The 13,711-nt window shown below is 37.2% G+C and overlaps 1 long non-coding RNA gene across 1 annotated transcript in view; it reads left to right on the top strand.

Moving 5' to 3' along the window:
• LOC111519070 overlaps positions 1-13,711 on the top strand; it is a 52,286-nt gene that overhangs the window by 28,190 nt on the left and 10,385 nt on the right. Inside the window, exon 3 of the long non-coding RNA XR_002724231.2 lies at positions 6,610-6,653. This is a non-coding gene — a long non-coding RNA (uncharacterized LOC111519070). The remainder of the gene's footprint in view (positions 1-6,609; positions 6,654-13,711) is intronic.

The raw sequence follows: 13,711 nt of genomic DNA on the forward strand, positions 1-13,711 counted from the left end.
ACAATAAATTATGAAGGAAAAAATAACTTTATGATAAACATTTGATGTGATTTTTCCATAGTGACTCTCTTTAGGCTCACACGCTTTCATACACGCACATACACACACAAACACACACACACACACACACACACACAGCCTAGAGGGAAGCAGGAAGTCTTTATGGGCTCTTTCTCTCCCACCACATACACAGCAGTCATGAGAGGCAGGAGTCGGCTCATCATCAGGAAGTCGTCCCGGCAATTAGACCCGGAGACCCTTTTTTGCGAAAATTGAAATGATGCGAGGGCAAAGAAAAGAGCGGGCGGGGTGCTATGATATAGATGGGAGGGGTTGAGGATGGAAGGAGGGCCAATTTCGAGTTTATTAATTTGAGGGCCGTGCGTGTCGAGCTGTTGAGGTATTTACAATTGTTGTAAATATTTCCTTTATTATTTGTAATTATATTTATGGGAATGTCTGCCGGCCTCAGAGCCAGCCCAAGTATGTGCCATAGCGAGAGAAGGGGAGGAGGGCGTTGTGTGTGTTTTGGGGTGTGTGTGTGTGCTTTAGCCTTATGACAATGTTGCGTGTTATTTTTGTTGTAGCGAGTTGTTGACTTGGCGACTTAAAGCGCATTAGCAGCACATTAAACTGATTTTTATTATTTTAACGTGGCAATTAGTTTTAGCTGGTGAATTGGCCTAAAAGTATGCAACAATTGTGGAAAATTCCAGAAACATTTCCTTGAAATGCCAAAACGACGCTCCCCTAGCTACTGCTCCTTCTCAATGACTTTTCAAGTGAAATTTATGCAGAACACACATTTCCGGACTTGAATCTTAAGGCTTGACTTGACTTTACTTGACTTGCTGTCCTCCCTCCTCCTCTTCTTCTTGTTCTATCTCTCTCTGTCTTGTTCTACATGGCCAGGTAATTATGCATATTTAAGCAGTTTTGTCTACAGTTTTAGCAGTGCCTAAAAGGATGCTTTAAATTAATTATTTATGCAAGAAGGTAAGAAGTGGCTGAGAATGTGATCTCTCTTTCCCTCCTTAGATAAAACCAGGAGACATATGCAAACATTAGGCATAAGGAATATGAAGATGGTGGTTAGAGGGGGACTTCAAGTGAATGACAGACATTCTTAATGCGTTTATGTGTACATACATTTTAAACGTGAGCCTAATGCCCCCTAAATACCCCTTCGCCCCACACCCACCATGTACAGCAGGGACTTGCAAAATTAATAGAGGTTGCTTCCTTTTTGGTTGCCATGGAACTACTACGTAAATTAATGCCAAACTATTAATGCTAACAGAGAAATGTCAGAAGCCAAGACCCATCATTCTCTTTTTGCATTTGTCAGGCACTTACGAGTTTCTCATTTCCTTTATTCACTTTTATTCCCTATTTTTTCGGAGAGGGGGGCGGTAGGTCGTTCCACTGCTCTCTCATTCTCATGCTGCCACTTCAATACACAGCTTTGCTTTCAGCTTAATTGTTTTGCCAACTAAACATCAATGGGAAATGCCTTTTCATCATTTCATTTGGCATAAGTAGCTTTTGGGCCAACGCAAAATAAAGAACCCCAATGAAGAAAAAGAGGAATAAAACAAAATCTATAGCCTACTTTGAGGCTGTTTGCCCCAATGCCTTGGCAACTGATTGTGAATTTGGCTAATTAAAATGTGTTTAAATGCTGCTAGCGTAAATTTTCCTTTGGTTTGCTCGTTTTCAAGGTTTATTTAGGACAAGACGGCGCTAAAAAAATTAGCATAGTTTTTTCGTCAAAAGTTTTCTGCTGTTTTTGCCAAAAAATTTCCGTTACCCAAGGGCTGCCGAAAAGTTTTTCTCATTTTGAAGGCATTTTGAATTTATTGATTTGGGTCAGCCGCAAAGATAAACAGAAAATATTTAGTGCAAAAGGTTTAATTGAACTTTGAACTGTAAACTGAAACTGAAATCGTTAAGGGTCTCCTACCCACCACCGCGCTCTTGCAACAAAATTTAAATGTTGAGGCAGAAAAACTTTTCCTTTGTTTAAGCTTTTTTTTTGTCTTTGGCCTTCTTATTTTTATTTTTTGATAAATGTCCAGCTGAGAGAGACAGAGCTACCAAAAACAAGCACATAAATCACACAAGAAATATAAAGGATGGGGTGGCCGTGTGTAGTGGGAAATGTTGGTTAGAAGAAGTTAAAGTTACATATGGGAATGACAGGACTACGGCTTGGGCTTTATCTTCCGAGCTTGATGCTTCTCGGCCAGGTTTTCTGTTATGTGTGTGTGTTGTGTGTTTGATAATAAATTTGTGGCCTATGTAAATTTCATGAAAGCCAATCGATTTCATAGCCAGAAAGTAAAACGGCTAGCTGGTAGTCAGTATTGTTTGTCAGACACACCCACCATCAGAGAGAAAGAGATAGCTAGAGAAAGAGGCAAAAGGCAGACAGGCACATTTCCGCCTGAACTTTTGCCAACAACCACAACTGACCAAATTTATGCCAATATTTGCATTCAATGCCCGAAAAATAAACCGTAAAATGCAGCAGCAGCAGTAACAAGAAGGGATCCAGTAAAACCAATGAGTATCAGTAGCAGAAGGCTCCTAGACTCAGAACCACAGAATGCACAGTGGTTTTATTTTAGCCGAATGTTCAATACAAGTAGATTGTAATAAGTGATTCGTTTTAATAGAAAGTTTTTCTTTTTTCTATAAGAGAATTTATGGTCTTGCTAGAGTCAAGTATGAAGTGGATTATTTTTAGTAAATCTTACTTTTTACCTTTTATAATAACAATTGAAATGAAAACGTTTGACGTTTGAGAAGAAACTTAGATGTAGCTGAATCTTACAAAGAAGTTAAAAAAAAAATTGACAAAAATTTGGCAGATCGTCTGCCTGAATAACCATCCAATCATTATCACGTTTCTTATGTAATAAGGTTTCTATAAATATTAAAGAATATTTCCAACCAAAACTTGAAACGGTTAAGGGATTTTTTTGCCACACCTAAACCACTGTGCAATGTTGCATTCGAGTAATGCAGAACAGTCGGTTGCCTGAAAATTTCATATTTATGGTTGTCAAAGGGTAGGAGGGAGAAGTCAGAGCAGAACGAGAGAGAAAGAGAGTTGTATTTTTGTGTGTGTGTTTCTGTGTGTGCATTGACTGCAATAATTCAATTGCACACCTACGCAATCAGCAAAGGCTCTTCTCATTCCAGTCTCCCACACCATCCTCTTCATCTCTGACAACCATTTAAAGCGCTTGGCTAAGCAGAGAACTTTAAGCCAACATTCTAACAGCATTTAGCATATTTTGTTAGCTGTTTTTCTTTTTTTTTTTTTGAGGGATAGAGGCCATAGCAGGAGTTGGGCATAATTGGATTTGTTTAGCTGTCAATATTATGTCAGAAATCAACATGAGAGTGTTTGACATATGAAAGGGAAGGCCAAAAATAGGGAATGAAAGACGAAAAAAGAAAAGAACCAAAAAGCAGAAAGAAGACAAAAAAAACGAAGGCGCGACAGACAGGCGAATAGATAGATAGATATTTAGATAGATAGATGGATGAATGAATAGATAGATAGATGGATAGATAGACATCCGACACTAAGTCAGGCAATGTTCCTGCCATTAACTTTCGCCCTTCGACAGTAAACAGAATGTTCGACCAAAAAAATGACACGAATGCCAAACGAAAAGAGAGGAAGGGCGTGGTCATATGCAAAAATGAAACTCAGGCCATTTAAATAGCAATCAAAAATAACAAATACTTCAACTAAAGACTGATAGGGAACCAAAAAAAAAACGAAAAGAGAAATGGGGGAGGGACAGAAGTAATATGACACGTTCCAGCTGCATTTGACAGCTCTACTGGGGATTAGACCGCACAAAGTAAACTCTTTCCCCCTACTGCCAGGATACTTTAACAATGACGACACTGACTCTTCCTCCAGTCAAATACATATCTATCTATCTATCTATCCATCTATCTATTTATGTATCCTGCACTGAAATTTGTTGACTTGTTCATTTTGCTACAACAGGGCAACATAATATGGTTATTAGTCCTTCATTCCCCCACTCAACTATCTTTACTCAGATATCAATTACAGCTTCCGCTTACACATTGCTCATACGTCATGTTGTTCGAAAGAGAGAGGAATAGAGAGAGGAAGAAAAAGACAGATAGAGATTTGAGAACATAATATTTAAGTTGCCAAAGAACACTTGTGCTGTAAACCAAAATTAAAACAAGTATGTCTAGTGACACAAATGTACATATATAAACGAGGGAGGTTTTATTAGTTTCACAAATCAGGTAAATAGAATCTTTTTCTTACCGTACATAATACTACGAGTGCCTTTCTTCTTGTATAAGGAAAGTAATAGTTTAATATTTAATTACATATTTAATCATTTATTTTCAAGATTATAAAATGTTTTGTTTACAGTAAAGATTTATTCAATTAATTTTACATAAAGTCAGCTAACTAAAATTGTTGGAGTTGTTTAATAGTAGAAATTGTAAATGGAAATTGAGTTTTATTAAATTTTTCCAAAAGCAGTTTAAGAAATTGAAAGAATATTGAGGATTGTAATCAGGATTGTTATTAGGTAGAGGGGAAAATGTTAAGAAATAAAGTTAAATGTATCAAGCTAAACTTCGTTCTTGCATCTGAAGTGATGAAAATTTTCATGAGATTTATAGAGAATATTTCTTTTAAAGTTTATTGAGCCAACCTCGTCCTGATATATTTATATGCAAAGAGGCTTAGATGATGTCTTCTGCTCATTAGATATCAGCCCAAGGCCCAGCAGCCCAAAGACAGTAGGCAAACTATTCAGTTGATGACTTCAAAACTTCAATAACTTTTAGTCCACTGTAAATTGTGGCCAAAAACCCCAAAAAGCCAGAGCGAGATACGGGAAGCAGGAGAGAGTATGAGGGCTGAAAAATTGTGTTAATAAAGTATTTGCTCACTCGACTGCAAGTAGCAAACAGAAAAACACATCGAGAGAGAGAGAGAGAGAAAGGTCCGTATGAGTGGGGCAAGTTGACTTTTGTAATCAGCAGCAGGATGTAAAGGATGCAAACGATGCAAAAGGATATAAGGCTGCCGACTGACTAACTGAGTGACTGACTCACTGACTGACTGGCAGACACATTCGAGTTAAGTGCCTGACTTGGCACTGGCATAATTTACATATGCCAAACAGCACCAGCAACCAGATGATGATGAGGAGGAGCAGGAAGAGGAAAAGGTGAGAGGCAGATGAATTGCAGCTGCATGACAGGTTGGCAATGGCTGGTGCTTTTGTTGTTTGGTTTTTGGGGTGAATTTTATTTATATGAGTGATTAGCTCAGCTTTACCTTGTGCTGCAGCTCGTTCCAGTGTTTATTTATTAGTGCAAGGTGTTGTTTGCTTTTTTGTTCTTCATCTGCATCCACAACTCGTGTGGCTAAGTCCGCATTTTCATCTCCTTCTCATTCTCTCTATTTGTGGCAGGCAAATAAGAAACGAAAGCTACCTTAGCAGACAACCAGCACGTGCCTTAGCTTACTCAAGAGATTGAGAGTGAGGAGAATGGTGACGGCGGTTGGAGGGGATCTCTGACATCAAAATCCCTCTGCCCCTTGTCAATATTGTGCAACTTTTGCCGCTTGAGATTTGCCTTTTTTCAAATGCCGCACACGTTCTGCAGCGCTCGTTCGCTGACTGGCTGGCTGGCTGGCTGGATTCTGCCTGGTAATTGAGTTGGAAAAATGTTGTTGACGCCGTCGCCGTGACTATGTGGCGAGAGGGGGGCCAAAATGGGATTGGATCGGGAATTTTTGGGCGACATGTTGCGACAATTGCATCTGCATCTGCATCCACATCCGCATTGTCGCCTTCTGGTTACCATTTTGCATAATATTACATGAAATTCTTTGCAATTCCAACCATTCGTTTTCATACACGTATACATATATATATATTCTTTTTTTGTCGTCCTTCTGAACATGTGCGCAAACATTTAAATCAATTGTGCCTGAAGGATCCCCCTTAGGGATATGTAGAAGCGGATCTGATGCTGATGCTGAAGCTGAAGCTATTGCCAATTGTTATGTAAAATATGCAACAAAAATGCATTTATATTTATTTATTTACCCCCCGAAAAACCGAAGCTCTAAATAATACTAAATCGAACCAGGGAAAACTATATTTTACCTATGGCGTCTTTAAGTATTTTTTTTTTTTTTGCTTTCACCATTTTTTTTTCTTTCTCCTTGGCATTTTCCGTTTTCGCCTTGTGCCTATTTTTCCTTAACCTCGTTCCTTTTGCGTGCCTCGTTGCAAAGAAAAAACTTCTTGGCAAAAGGTGCACATTTTCTCACACACAACGAAACGAACAAAACTGAACTGAACTGAAGGTCGAGCCAGCTGCCTCGAGGCAGCAGGCAACAGACAAAAAGCCACACAACACAAAAATATTCCCGTAGAATAACCGAAACTCAAACCAAAAGTCATATGGTCGATGTTTGAAAAAAACTAAAAATTATTATTATACCAAGAATTGGTTATGCAAATGCATTTTGGAATTATTAATATTTATGCTTCTCCCTCTCTTTTATTGCAGATGATGATGATTCTAAACCAGAGTTTTCTATGGTTTTATTTCAGGTAAATACATATATACAAAAATTTCACATTTATTTCACAATTAGTTTTAATTAGCTAGGAAATTCGCACTAAAAACCAAAAAACCAAAACAAAACGAATTAAATATAAATAAAACTTTAGCAGATTCAACGAGCTAATTACTGAAATTGCGTGTGCGTGGCCAGACACTTGAAACCCCTGTAGTCCCCTTTCAACGGAAAGGGGAACGCCCCTTCCTTATCCTCTCTTTACCATCAAGCCAATCTCTGTTTGCCTCAATTTTTCTTTTTATTTTGTATAGTAATTTCGGTTTTAATGTTTCATTTGTTTGCTTGGTTGTTTTAAAACAAGTTTCTCACTAATTTTATGAGCTTGCAACGTGCCTTATCCTCAGTCCCCCGTCCACTTAGTCATTATATGGCAAGAGATTTAACTTTTAAATGAATTAAATTAAATGTCTATAGCCAGTGTACTCTTTACTCTTTGTTTAGTGTCATTGAGGGCTAAGATATGGTTTAAGTAGCCAAAAAAGAATACTAGGAAATGCAATTTTTATTAATGACTAAATGAGTTAAGTTTTATGAAGGAACTCCAAGTTTGAGAACGAAAACGAAAAACAGATGTTTCAAGGAAAATCTTGTCGTATTTTTGTTTAGTTAAATGATTTAAAGTGTTGTTTCAATTCATCATCATTATCAATGTGAGAAAATACCATAAATATTTCTAGATAAAGTTGTACGACAAATACTTAAATATTACCATTAAAATATATAACAAAATAAGACTTAAATGACTTAGAACTCTAGTTCTTTTCGACTTTAACATATTCTGTAGGCAAAAGTCAATTAATTGAATTAGAAAAGGAAAAACTGAGACAGAAAGAACAGATAAATTAGCAATAAATTGTAGCAAGTCGATGCTGAACAAGAATATATAATATATGCATAAATGGTTATTGGCCAGCCAACAGTCTAGCTGATGGTGGTGGAAACCTTTCAAAAAACTGCCATATAAATTTCAATAAACTGCTTTCTAGTTATTGCCTTGCCTTGTTAGGCATTTTTTTGTTTTCCTTTGATTTGCATTTACCGCTCGCATTTTCTTTGATTTTTCCATGTAATTTTAATGAAATTCACCTACACAAAATGCATATTTTATGGCCAGGCATTAGAATAAGTGCCTTTTAGGCCATAACTTGCAGGCCGGGCAGGGAGCACTTCACCCCCAAGTCGTTTGTTTCCCCCAAGGCAACGGTGTTTCCCTTGCTCGACCCTGCTGTCTCCGTGCCACAGCAACAATTCACCGTGGTAAAGGAAATTTGATTTCTTTTTTAAATTTCTATTAAAGTTTACTTAAAGTCAATTGTGGGAACGGCCATTTTGAAATTTAAAGTTGGTCTCCCTCCCCCAACCCACTCTCTCTCCCTCAGTCTCGAGTTCTCTCTCGCTCTGTTAGTGAGCCAACTCCAAACTTTTGTTGCAGCTAAAAGTTTTTGGTTTAACTTTGTTACTCTTCTTTCTAGCTTTTTCCCTGCTTCCTTCCCACTTTACTTTCTTTTTTTATGTGATATTAAGAACGCGTTTAACCCCTTGTTGCCGACAACAACGACCCGTTTTCCGTTTTTAACCTCCTGGCAAAAGTTTTTCACCAGTGGCACACACACACACTAAACACACACACACGCTTCTCCTTCTACTTGTCGCATGCAAATAAACATTCAATATACAAGAGACAAACATGTTTCTCTGGGCAAAAGTTTTCTACTTCTCCTTTGTTTCTGTCGCTATCTATCTATCTCCCTTTCTCTCTCTCTCTTTCTCGCCTTCTATGTCTTACTGTCTTCTGCATTTTCAATTGGTTTTTATCACTGCATTTTGATTTTCTTCTTCAATGAGTTGCTCAATTGTTTGCGCTCGACAAGTAAGTTTACTTTTATTGCATTGTCGTGCGGTTGCTTGCAGCAAAGTCGCCGAAAAGTATGCTTTTAATTTTCTTACTTGCTGTTGTTATGTCCACAAAAACTTGGGCAATTTGTGTGTGTTTCCCCAATGTGAGTGTGTGTGTGTACATGTTGCACAAGAGTACGAAAAGCATTTCAAGTAGCTGATTAAGGCCAAAGAAATATGAGTCAGAGTCACTTAACTGCGGCAAAAGTGGTTCACCGCATTGCGAATTGCGAAAGCAAAGTGAAAATGTCTTTGTCACCTGCAAAAGATAATTTTGCTTCACTTTTTCATGCTCAACTTTTTGAAATTACTTCAGAAGCGTAAAAACTTTCGTAAAGTCATTCGAAAAGGTACACAGATAAAGTAATAGATATTCACTAATTGGTGCGACTGTCAAAAATAAATGTGACTTTACTTACTTTGGGAGACAAAACTACTGGGTGAGTTCTTATAAACGGAAGAAAACTCTATCGAACATTAATTAGTCGAATTTGTTGTTTAAGTAAATTCCTTTTTCTAACTCTCGTTGACTATCATATGGTTTCCAAAAGCAATTGAAGTAGGAAATTTAAGGATTACGGATTACTTCTATTTTATCAATTCTTCTGTTTCTCTCTATAAACACTGTTAATTAGTTTTCTATTAGTGTTCTATTAATTTATAGTTTTCAAAACTCAAATTTAAAGTCTTCTATTTATTTATTTAGCTTCACCGTTTATAACTACTTAGAGGAATTTCACAACAAATTGAGGCTTAAACTTGCTACTCACCTTCTTTTTCATACGCTTAAGTGTTGGTAAACACCCCATTTAGGTATTAGGTAGTTTTAGGACTGCTTGCTTTTCTCTAGTGTTAGTAACTCTATTCATAAGATTTGTTAATTGGGTTAATGTTAATATTAACTGAAGTCCTATTTCATTTTTCATTTGAAAAAAAGCCATATAGAAGCAAAATATTTGCTAAATGTTCTTGTTTAACACACTCCCCTTACAAAAAAGGGGTGTGCCTTAAGGGAGAAGGTATAAATTATTTCATTTTGTTTTTTAAACATTTAAACACTTGTTGAAGTTGGATTTTACTTGTATTAATTGCCACACCCGAGTTCCGAGACTTTGGCTCGTTAGTCGCCTACTCATGCGAATTACGCATATGTACACACTCAAATTTACACCCACACAAGTACACACACACACACACACACGCTGGCTATAAAAAAATGTATAAAAAAACCCGACAGACCGAGTGCATAAAAAAACTGCACAACTTCAGAGAAGAGCAAGGGGATGGAGAGGAGGGAACGGAGCTGCTACTGCGAGGCTGTGCCAAAATGTCAACAATAATTTTTAATTAAGATTTGTTTTCGTTTTTCATATTAGAGTAAGCCTGTTCTCACCCCTCTTACGCCTCCCTTCATCCCGTTCATTTGCACACACTGTTGGCCTCTGCCAAGCGAGAGAGTTAATTTGAATTTTATAGCAGTCAAGTTGTGTAATTTAAGGCAAAAGGATATCCATTCCATTCCATTCCAGTTCATGCCCAGCAAGCGGAGGGCGTTAAGCAACACATGTTGCCAGCGTGTATGTATGTGAATGTGTGAGGGGCAGCTGCAGAAAGGCGTGGCCAAGGGCGTTGATGTGTGCATGCAGCAATTTTCCTTTTGCACACAGACAGGAAAAGAGAGAGAGAGGGTGCGGAAGGGGGGAGACAACTTTTTCAATTTCTTCAACTGCATTTTGTGCGGCATTCAGCGAGCCATGAAGACGACGACGACGACGATGTTTGTGTTCTCTGCTACAAGTTAATCTGCCCAGAGATTCAACTTGCTATCTATCTTCAATGTGTGGGTGAAAGTTGCAACCAAAAGAGTGAGTGAGGAGGGACGTGTAGATTCGCCTGGTGGCATGCATCTCTTCCTGCTCCATGCAGTTCATTTCCTTTTCCAGAGATTTGCAAAAAAAGTTTCTTATACTTATTTATTTTTTCCTTTTTTTCTTTTTTTTTTATGTTAATACCCTGCACTTGAATGGGTGAATGGGGATATTAAAGTGAAAAAAAGGTTTATAAGATTGACTATTTCTGTTATTCGTCAATTTCTTTCTATTACACTAATATTAAGATATGTCTCTCTGTTTCTATAACCCTGAAATTCTCGCTTTCTATTACAAATATTAAATGTTTAAGGTTAATTAGAAATGGCCACTACATTATATGGTTTACATAAGAAGTATGTGTGCGAAAGAGATAGACTATGTGTGACTACTAAGTGATTAACAAAGGACTTCTTAAGGTTTGATTACTTGATTGAATCAAAGTATAGAATTTCCCTAATCGATTTAGTTGTAAAAGAGATATGAAAAGAAGGTGTGGTAAATAAACAAATGAAACTCCTATAATAATCAACTATTTGAAAGGGTATATACACCTCGTGGTAATCTTCTTTGATACATCTTTTGCTCTTTATTCTATCCATTTCATTTCTCTATATGTATGTACTTTGAGCCTGTAAAACTTCTAATTTCGTTACATTCTCAGCACAAATTACACATGTAATACATATGTAAAAAGTGAATACAAGAGGGTGTATGTGTGAGATGGGAACGGGGAGGCGGATGAGAAGTGTGTTGCAATTTATTAGCTGCAAATGGTCTTTGCGATTCTTTCTGCTTCAGGGTCGGTCTCAATTACAAGGCTCGAAATTTATCTTTTGGCCTGCCAATAAGCCCAAGTTTATGCTCACAATTAAGCTAAGCTAAGCCAAAAGAATTTACTACAAGAAAACTTTAACTATTTCAGTCTCTATATATCTCTCTCGTTTTCTCTGCTAGTGTGTGTGTGTACTTGGGTGTGTGTGTGAAAATTGAATATTCTGCAAGGCGCATAAATTGCAATGGAAGGAGCCTGTGCACAACCAGATTACTTATTAAATTATGTACGAAGTAAAAAGTTTGCTTTTCAAGCAAAAATATGAAAATTCTTGGCAATCTTTTTTGGCTTTTCGCACTCTCTTTCTCTTCATCACTTCTCTTACTCTACCCCGCCTTTAGCAATTATTTCATTATATGTGTGTGTGTGTGCGAGACTACAAAAAACAAACTGTAGAAATTATGCACTCGAAAAGTTTGTGCAACATTCTCATTTCACTTTACTTTGCTTTGCTTTCTACAATTTACTTTGAACGAGACGCTGAGAGCTGTGTGAGCTGTAAGCTGAGCGCCTTCATTGTTATTATGATAATTGCATAAAGTCCTGGCGCCGTTTGCTGGCGACAGCTCGTTCACACTCTCCTCCCTACTCCTCCATCAGTTTTATCTCCCTTTGAAAGATAACTTTTTTTTCCTTTTGTAATGAGCCAGAACATTCCTCTTTGACATCTTTCTGTGCTCTGCTGATCTGGTCTTGGGTCGCATCATTAACCGTGAGATTCGTTGGCACAACAGGCAAATTAAAGAACCCTAAAGGCTATTTGCCCATTTTGGGACTCAAGTTAAACAAAATCAAAGTAAGAAGGCTAAACAAACCGCATGTATTTCCTTTTTTCTTATTTTTTTTCTTGTTGCAAAAAAAAGGTTCCCTTTTTTTCTGTCGACAGTCCACAAAAGTAGGCAATAAAGATTTCATTTTGGGGTTCCTTTTCTGGTTACGAAAGCAGAATAAAAGATTGCTCTTTCAGGTTTCAGCAGGAGGAAATGTTGCGTACCGATATTAACTTTACCAAAAATGTGTATATCTTGACGTCGAGATTTCATTTCAGTACAGTCTAGTGAGCACATGTGCTCAAAAAAGTATACTATAGATATATTTTATTTTCTGTTATATTTTTCTACACCAGCGAAACATATTAAAGATCTCATAAGACATGACATTAATTGTACTGAAATATTTTAAATAGAGTAAAGGCTTTAATCTAGCGAAGTTTAATAAGAATATTCGATCGTAAAAGTATGCTACATACATAAAGGACTTTTAGATTTCTTGCTTGTTTTTTACTTATTTCATACGAAACTTACTGTTATTAGTTACTACCACGATAAATACATTTGATTCAAAGACAGTTGAAAGCATATATGATCCAATAAGTATTCTATAATATTATTTTATCTTATAACATTTCTAGTTGTTAATGTTGCTGTTAAGCACTACCAATCTTTGATTATAATTAAAGCAAATCAACTCGATTTTATTGATAATACTTTTTAATTTACCTTTACAAGTCCTCTAAGTTATTCCTCTATAGCATACGAGACACGAAAAGTATGCTACATAAAAGTTTATTGCTTCTTTGTTAAACAAATCAAAATCGGAACACACAACATACTTTTGCGATATATAGATAGCTTTATTAAAACTTGCCTCTTACTGAGAGAAGAATACAAGTTTTATCTTAAAATCAAAGTTAACTTTCAGTTATTTGCTTTTTCTGCCTATTTGCTTGCTTTTTCTCTATTGAAGCATAAGAGGGGTGAATGAGCAGGCAGTCTTTACTGAAGGAACTGCCTCCGGATGTGAGTGATTATAAATAATGAGGGAGCCTTTAGGTGGGCGTGTCTACCAAAGAAAATTTCAATGCTTCTTACGCATGGTTTAACTACGACAACAAAATCATCGTCATCATCGTCATTGATTAAATGTTGATTTCCAGCATTTTGGTATGCGCCAAGGCAAAAAGGAAACGGAAGCTGATTTATAGCCATCAAAAGCATGGGCGTGGCACCACCAACCATCACCGCCCCTCTCTTCTTTGTCTTTGTATTCGCTCTCTCTCTCTCTCTCTCTCTCTCTCTCACTATTCTGTTCCCTAAAGGCGTTTGTCTGGGCTGTCATACTTACACGCCTGGATGCATGCAACACGCCATGATTTCGTGCTAATAACCAAACACTTGCTGCCCGCCCATCAAAACTGTCAACTTTGAAGACTGGGACAGGGATTTGGTGTCAGGGGTGGAGGGGATACTAGATCCTGCGGCCATTAAGCCATGGAACCGCATACGGAAATGCGTGACATTTGAGCCTCACAAACTTTTTAGCCTAGAAAATGTGTTGCATACAGGTAGATAGGAGGTGGGCGTTCAGTCTAAAATCAGCTTAACAACAATAGAGGAAAATTTAATTTATTGACAGTTTATTATCCACAAA

Source organism: Drosophila willistoni, assembly GCF_018902025.1.
Source record: "Drosophila willistoni isolate 14030-0811.24 chromosome 2L unlocalized genomic scaffold, UCI_dwil_1.1 Seg72.1, whole genome shotgun sequence".
NCBI classification, from domain to species: domain Eukaryota; kingdom Metazoa; phylum Arthropoda; class Insecta; order Diptera; family Drosophilidae; genus Drosophila; species Drosophila willistoni.